This window comes from Saccostrea cucullata, unplaced genomic scaffold (genome assembly GCF_032062105.1).
Source record: "Saccostrea cucullata isolate Sc308-1 unplaced genomic scaffold, CSIRO_AGI_Scuc_v1 ctg19482, whole genome shotgun sequence".
NCBI classification, from domain to species: Eukaryota; Metazoa; Mollusca; class Bivalvia; order Ostreida; family Ostreidae; genus Saccostrea; species Saccostrea cuccullata.
This window is the reverse complement of record NW_026939435.1, coordinates 1-9056: the sequence shown is the minus strand read 5'-3', so window position 1 is coordinate 9056 and position 9056 is coordinate 1. Positions and strand designations below refer to the sequence as shown.

Below are 9056 nucleotides of genomic sequence, written 5' to 3'. Positions count from 1 at the left end.
GGCTCCTGTTCTATGCGTCCTGTAGATACATCTGTAAAATTTGATTGATTTCAAAACTATTTAATTTTTTTCTAGGGTTCACATTAGATACCCAAATCAAACATAAAAAAGTAGGTAAATCTAAAAACAATATATACACGTTTAATTAGATATACCTGGTTTTGTTCTTCTTTTTGAATATCTCATCAGATATATTACGAATCCTGTGAATACCACTAGAGAAATGCTGATGCAAACAAATATGATTATGTCCATGCTGCAAAATACAAAGATAAATATTGTAAAGATAATATACCGGTATTTCATTATGTGCACACATAATCTGTATTACTTAATACCAAATGAAATCACAATACTCACGACACTAACTCCCCTCCTTCTTTCATTTCTAAATTGATTTCTAAAGCAGTCTTGTTTACTTCTGGTTTATTGACTTCATTTGGTGGATTTTCTTGGTTTTCATTACTACATTATTACAACACAATTTGGATCTGAAGCAAAAAAAAAATCTGAAGCTAAAAGCTCATCCTCTGAGATTGTTCCTTGAATTCAATTCAAAATGAAATAATTATTAATACATATATTGGTTGTTATTCAAATGAAGAAAAGGAATATTACATATATAGGACATCCATGACTTGTATCTGGTTGGACAAGGCGTTTCGAAATTTTTTTTAATCAGCATTATAATTGTCTTGTATTCTTTCTCCTTGCAAATTGTATTCTGGACAATATCCTGTTCACAAAATGCATAAAAGGACTGATAGAAAGCCAATAACAGTCGTTTTTGTACTACAAAAAAAATTAAGTTCCCTTTGTCTTGTACTCTTTGTAACAGAATAAGTCAAATAACTTTTACCACTAAAATAAGTGCTTCCAATCATTAAAAGAATTTGCATTATTAACTAATACAATACTTATTAAGTAGAGATATGAAATGTTATATGTTTTAAGAAAATCTCAGTTAAAATCTTAATCGTTCTGCCCAGTACTTACCTAAGAGATATAAACCAGGTGCACACACTTCAATAGTTTGATTCATGAAGGCATTTGCCACACAGTGGTATCTAAAATTCTCTGGGCTGGTAGAATTCTGGGGGATATTTGAACAGTTTTTCTTCTTTGCGGCTTCCACCCATGACTTCTCTGAAGTTGGACATTTAGTAAAAGACAGAGTTATTTACGTTGCAGGACAATTCCGGAAAGCCATTGTCTGAAAAATGCATGAACACACTTCAGATGATATACATATAGATAGCACAGTTTGCTTTTAGATAATGTTGTTGTTTAACACCCCTCAAGACTTTTTTTTATCTAATATGATGATGCTGGAAACATCACCAATTATTGGTGGATGGTACTATTTTTTTTCCTATGTTCTGCACTCATGGCCATTGATCAGTGAGTGATCAGGTTCATGCCAAAATCTACGGCGACACATGCAAGACCTCGGTTGATACAGTCTCAATTAAGCGAAGGACTGGTCATCACGTCCCGCAATTGATTGAAAACCGCAACGTAAGGATCAGCCCTTTAATCCGCGACTCTAGAGGCTCTAGGCAATGCATCACGGATGCGACATATTTGTTCATTTACATTTATGTACATTAGTAAGAAGAACATAGAGACAACGAACAGCATTCAATCTCAAAGTCCATAAAACAATACAAACCAGGAGCAGAGCAAAAGTATATAAGTAAAATTTACTTAAAGGTTGCCTATTGTTCAGAAATCACAAGAATAACACACACTTCTTACCTGACTATCATAGTTAAAAAATAAGGGAACAATTTAACTATAAAAGTCCAGCAACACATGTGGCTTTTACATTTATTGTATAAAAATATGAATAAATAGATATGAAAAAAATTCTGTCAAGTGATAACTGAAAAAAAAATCAACACCATTTGCAGCACAAAGCCTTGACAATAACAAATATTCTATATATTATGATGAGAGATTTGTCTTTGTCATAATTTATGGGATAAATTCCATGTTTCACAATGTATGAGAGATGTTGTTTGATTGTCAATATCCGTGGGATTTATCCCGTTTGAACAAATTTGTGGGAAAAAAAATCCCACAGGAGAAACTATCCCATCTGACATTTTTTCTCCCATAGGAGAATGGTGGGATAGTTGGTGGGACTGAAAATCCCACCATTCTTCTATGGGATTCAGAGATTTAGGACTTCATATCTTTAGAAGTGGAGATGTTTGTTCGTTAAACATGAGACCATGGAATACTGCTAAGATATCCAACCAAGTTATCATAATTAGAAATTGTAGTAAAAAGTCTGGACTATATCATGTCCAGAGTTAAATGTCGTACTGTTTTACCAATTACATTTTTCTAAATTATTTTAGATAAGATTTGATTTCAAAGAATTTTGAAGATTTTAAAAATCATTCTAAAAAATTCTTGTATGGAGTACACTAATTAATGTACACTGTAAACTGATAATTGCCACCTTTTGAATAGCTAGAATGTCATCAAAACACACTATGCATCTTGGATATGTAGCAATTAAACAGTGCATTGTTTTGAGAAGTGCTCCAAATTACCAGTCCCTTTCTTCTAATAGAACATAAATTGAATTGGTCTAGCTTGACCTGACTATGAAAAATCCATTGTAACAAAGACATGCATGCAGAGCAAAATGTAAAGACTGTGTACCTTTTTTTTTTGAAAGTTTGTCAATGCATTTATTATTATTTTATTATATGGTATTTGATCAACAAAGCTTAGGATGCTTTATTATTATATATTTTGGGCAGGGGTTGAAGTGCCCGAAAAGTTCAACTGCTTTATGACATAAATTAAGTTATACAAAAAGTTTTATATTACATGTACTGACAATTTAAAAGTTTGAACTTCCTACATGTATGAATGTAAGTTATTGACAGTGTAATACATACAAGTACTTAAAATTGAATTTGAATTAACTACCATTTATCACATTTAGTTTTGAAGGGGTGTATGCATGCTTATGAATAAAAAATCGCAAACTTTTGTATTTTTATTTTTAAAAACCTCCAAAAGTAATGGTAATGGTAATGCATTACTTTACTAAGGTAATGGTAATGTAATGCATTACTGTAAGAAAATGAAGTAATGGTTATGGTAATTTAATGCCCAAATCGTTGTACATACAGACACTTTGGACACCAGTGAAAAAGATGTTACATTTTTTGTAAATATAGATTCAGAAAATTTTTTTCATTGAAAATTTTTGACCGTAGACACAGTTGTTTGAGCGTTTGCGTTTGCGGAGTAAGAAGCTCGGATAAGACTGTATAAACTGAGGTCCCATGACGCATAGGGTGTTAGCCTTTTCTAAATATAGCCTTATCTATGTGTTTTAAAATGTTCCATCTTTCATATCCTATCGTTAAGCTCAAAAGCGATTAAGATATAAGGATTTCTTTTTTCAGTAGAATATAGTTATATCAATAGAAAACCGAAAGAACATTTTAATATTTTGATAGTATATATATAAAAAAAGAAACAAAAACAAAATAAAATAGATAAGAAATGAAATTTATGACTATTAAACAGCAGTACATGATGAAGAAAAAATTATAATACTAATATAAGAACATAATATAAATATTCATAAGTTGCATGGAATAAAAAAAACTGTGATATGCAATTATGCAATCTTAATACTTTGGGTTCCCCCTTTTCTAAAATTAGACAAACTAAAATTTCTAAGCTCCTTAGGAAGAATATTTCTATAAAATTCTTTGATGTAAATCAGAACCTTTATGAAATAAATATATAATTTAATGATTGAATTTTTCCTCAACTAGTTTAGGGAAGCTGTTCAATTAAGAACATAACACATAATTGTAATGAAATGCAATGAACAAACAAAATATGCTTCTTAATTTTTAGAAATAAATTGATACACATTAAAGAAATTAAAGTAAGAAATAAAAAAAAAACTCACACATATCGTCTCACTAAGTAAAACGAGAAGAAATAAATCTAAGATCTCCATGCGTTTCGCGCGTTTTAAAAGATATTTATCGACTATAATGCATTTCATTAAATGCCAGATTAACCTATGCATAAAAAGGTAAAAGGAGTATCACGTGTACCGACATGATACCATGCAAAATATCAGTTATCTTTATTCTTCTCGACACATGTAATAGGTAGATGAAATCTAGTATATAATTTCTAGTTCTGCTTGTCAGTGATAAGAAGAGTTAATATAATGCGACTGTCCTCTTTCTTTCAGCATTTTTTTTTTCAATATAAGTTTTGATCTTATTTTAATTACATGGTACGTGTACAAAGTGAAATGTACTACAAACAATAATCAAGTTTTGATAGCTATAGTTTTTTCAAACAATACTTTAAAAAATTGTCAATTAATCTAGCTGTATACTTAGCTAGTTTTAATTGTAACGAGGGCGTCCCATTGTTTTCAAAATGCTATCAAGCTCTTTTTTTGGTAATATACCGAGTATTCCCTGAAAGCTTTATTAAATAAATCAATCTCTTTGTTTTAAAGACTTAAAGAGCCTTTTCCCTAAGTATATTATTTCGGGGGTCTGATACATCTTGAAATAAACATTTATATTCCCTGGCCCTCTCTTTTATTTTGGGGTAAAAATGTGGAGGAAACAAAAGAAACAAATAAGATTTTCACTACCAGGGTAATAATATTTATTCAGAACAAGTGCTTATTAATACATGTTGCCAATACAAAGATACATTAAGAGACCATTTTTTACGTAAATGCATATGGATATTTTCGAGACATGCTAAATATAATTGACTAGAGTTTTGGAGTGGACCCATCTTATTATGTTTGTGTTTATAATGCTTCAAATATAATGCCAGGATGATTGTGATAAAGTTAAATATTTTAATTACATTTAGCAGGAATAACCACTCTGCGTCAGTTTTTGTACATAATCACTTACTATACTGAGGCTCATAGTGTTCATTTCAATAAAGTTATTTACCAATAACATTTATGTTTTTTTTTTAAATAAGTATCATCGCTATGCGAAACTAAGAGAAATCGATTGAAACTGATAATGTAAAGTTTTTTTTCAGTAAAACTGAACTCCTGAAATCTTTTAAACATCTATTCCCTAAGAAGCTAATTCTTTTAGCCAGAGGCACATTTTAATGTAAGTTTGCTGAGGACACGATCTTTTTTTTCTAGACTTGAAATCCTGATGTCAAGATGGCGACACTTTAAGGTTTAGAATTTCATAAAGAAAAATTACCAATTTCAGAAGATAACCAATTTGCTTATTATTTGTTAAACTGACATCTCAAACTTAACTTATCTTATTTTACAATATTTCTATTTTAAATTTCCATTAGAGCTTTTGAAAGGAAGGGTTATTTATTAGAAACTGGACGGACAGAACGAAAGGAAATAACTTAACTTATCTTATTTTACAATATTTCTATTTTAAATTTCCATTGGAGCTTTTGAAAGGAAGGGTTATTTATTAGAAATTGGACGGACAGAAAGAAAGGAAATAACTTTTAATTGGAATAGCTAAACAGTTCCTAAAGATAACGACTAGGAGAGAGAGAGAGAGAGAGAGAGAGAGAGAGAGAGAGAGAGAGAGAGAGAATTGATTGTTTGTTGTTTATCGTCACTCATATACATAAATGCCGAGAGAGAGATGACATAATTTTGTTTATTGAACAAAATGTTATCCTTTTAATTGCATCAAATTGATTGGATTAAATTTTATTCAAGATATTTATATTGATATTAACTCACCGACAGCTTGGTCAAGTTTGGCAAAAGATATATAAAGGCTATTGAAATGATCATCGTAATACCCATCTTTGCCTGAATCAAAAGAAATATAAATAATTATGTGATTAATTTTCTTAATAAATATTTTTCCGGAGGAAATCTTCAACGAATATAACTTTCAACACAATAGTTTTTATTCCTACCTTTCAGAGATTTACAAACAAGCTGGGAATACCCATTGCTAAAAATATCAGCAACCCTAACATTTATCATTCAATGGCAAATTGCACGTTGGTATAATTTATTCATGTATTTAAGAGACGCTTTGCATTATTTTTTAATGATCTTTGTATAAATTTGTTTTAGAAATTTATCAAACAATTAAACAATTTTCTAAAAAGATACATTTGTAAATCATTATACCCGGTATATTAAAATAATTACATTTAAATTTTTTCAGATATATCCCATGTTATGATCCCATGATATTTTCCCATGTAGAAGTTTATTTCATCTTTTTAACAAATGTTTAGAAGATAAACTAACAAGACGTCCCCTTCCTTACTTCCCCGCAACTTAGAAAAAAAAGTAAGTACTATGTGAAAATCTAGCAACGTGAGGAAGGTAAAAGTAAGGAGAGCATGTCATGAGGTAACAATTCTGAGGGGCAAGAAAAGAATGATTGGTTGATTGATTTTATGTTGTTTAAGGTCCCTCGCGAGAATTTTTCACTCATTGGGTGATGCCACCACTTGGCGGTGGAGGGCTACAAAGAAACACGCACGCTAACTCTCGATTCCCGCCTACATTTTGGAACCATTTAATTCAATATAAATAGCAATTTGGCCATATAAACCTTTGTTTAATACAAAGAACAGTTCAATGGTAATTGATAAATCCTCTTAATACCAGCGCTAAAAAGTAAATTATCCATAATTCCAGCTCTTGAAAAAAGGCGGTAGACGGTATTTTCCACTGAAATCGGAGTTTTAAGCATCACCGTATTTTGAAATAGTCTTGGATATGATTAAATGTTCCTTATATCTTTTCTTATGTTTTAGGCAAATAAATGAAACATAAACATTAACAAAATATAATGTTTCAGCTGTATATCGCTTTGACATTGGTTGATTGATTGATTGTATATTGTTTAACGTCCCTCTTGAGAATTTTTCACTCATATGGAGACTTGACATTGGTTGAAAATAAGCTTTTTTATCGTTTTTTGTCAATAAACATATGTCCCCCCCCCCCGTGTCACACAAAAAGCTTTGGTATAAATGTGTTAAATACCATTCAATATTATCTGTAAAAAGGAATTTTTGTTACACGGGGGGGGGGGGGGGAAAGATGTTTTAAAAATATTTTCCGTTTTCCGTTGATTTCTATAGTGAAAAACACAAGTTTTACCAAAATTTTAGAGTTATCTCCCTTTGTTTTCCCAAATAAGTAATGTTTTATGAAAATCCATATAATAAGCTATAAAAAATATTAAAAATTCATCGAATATGTTCACTTTTGAAAATTGACTTGGAGGTAGGCGGGAGAACAATACTATCGTTCGCAGTTCTTTTGTCCTATGCTCGGCACTCAGGGCCTTTGAGCAGTGAGGGATCTTTTTCGTGCCAACACATACTGCGACACGAGGCCTCGGTTTATACGGTCTCATCAGAAGGAACGTTTCTTTCTTTTTCAAATATTTATCAAACATTCTGGTTGATTTCCTTGTTATTTACTGTACCTATATATGAATTTGTTCAATTTTTTTTTATGTATTTATACACTTACATATCTGCAAAATGCATCATTTTTTTTACTTTTGCAAATACTGAATACTATATATCTTAGCTTGTTTAACTAAACAATATAAATGTGTAATTTACATCTAGAAAGAGGGCGTAATTAGTTTTCAGAACTTGTTCCCAATCCCTTTGTAATTATATTACAATAAAAAATGCTCAAATCAAAAAGATCGGTCTCCTCACCCCACAGTGGGATTCGAACCCGAAAAGTAAGGATTGACTCCTTGCTTTGCGACTCTTAGAGACAAGAAAAGAAGCCGCATTGTCATTGTCATGTTTTTATATGCTTTGTTTTTCAATAATATTCTTGAAGAGTTCGCAACATTATGAGACATCCGCAATTTGAGAACAAGAAATTATAAAAACATAGAATTACTAAAGCGGACATTCTCATTTTATTCAACCAGATTTAACAAATTTTAGCATACTTATAGCAAGCCTTACTTCCGTTAATCAGAATATTACAATAAGTTTTCTGATAACACTTAGATGTGAACGATGTCCCATACTCTTTAAACTTTATCACAGCTGTATTTGATTTTGAAGCAGATGTTATAGATGTTACAAACACAGTGGTGTAAGACAGGTATGTCAGATAAAAAACCAACTCTGTAATCTGGAGTAGGCATTTAATGGAATGCAACTCGTGACTAACGATTTTTAAATTTTACCCTGCATGAGTGGTTCAAGTTGCATATAGGTATGGTTTAAAATTCAAAATAATCATTCAAAGGGCCTTGACAACGCTGCACTAGCGTTTTGTTTACGATTTTAAATTTCTGTTTTTTTTTTCGCAAAATATAGTTTCAGTGTAATAAAAACTTCCTTAAAATACTAGTATTAGCTGTTATTATTAGTGTATACATTCTACCGAGTATGTTTAATCTGCTAACTCTGTTTACATCACTGAGCATGGGCTGACAATAATGTGATGTTGCTTTAGAATTTCTTACATTTCTACCCTGAATAAACTGACTGATATTTAGCATTAACACGCAGCAAATTTTCCACTTTTATTTAATTACATAGATACATTTTGTATTGAAAATAGACGATATTTCATACAAACGCCTTCCGATATTAATAGTTTTAATTATTTTCAGATTAATAAAGAAGTGTCTAATAATGTTTTATACTAGTGTAAGAATGAATATTATGCCCTATAGAAACTTTTGTATTGTATGGTATTGTATAAAATGTTAAGACAAACCATGCTACATATGTATCTACCAAATTAAAACGAAGAAATTAAAAAAATTAGAATTATGATGTCTTTACTCTAAAGGGATGAATTTAAAATTTAAAGTACGTTTGCAATTTGGAGCAAGAATATGAAATATGCATTAAAATAAAATGAATAAATTAAAAAACAACAACAACAACAACAATTAAAGCATATAAAAACTTTAATTAAGGGAATCAATATTCAAACAATAGAATAATGAAATACAAAAAAAGGAGAAATGATACATGAACATTGAACAAATATATCACGAAATTTCAACTCTTTTTTT

The 9056-nt window shown here is 30.5% G+C and overlaps 1 long non-coding RNA gene across 2 annotated transcripts; it reads right to left on the bottom strand.

Moving 5' to 3' along the window:
* Positions 1-147: 147 nt before the first annotated feature.
* Positions 148-5835, bottom strand: LOC134253035 (uncharacterized). 2 transcript variants are annotated; one of them, XR_009989057.1, is made up of 5 exons: positions 5762-5835; positions 997-1213; positions 619-736; positions 361-491; positions 148-256 (listed from the first exon to the last, which is right to left on the bottom strand). It is a non-coding gene; the product is annotated as an uncharacterized LOC134253035 (long non-coding RNA). The 2 variants fall into 2 exon arrangements; XR_009989056.1 differs by lacking the exon at positions 5762-5835 and adding an exon at positions 3953-4038.
* Between the last annotated feature and the right edge of the window lie 3221 nt (positions 5836-9056).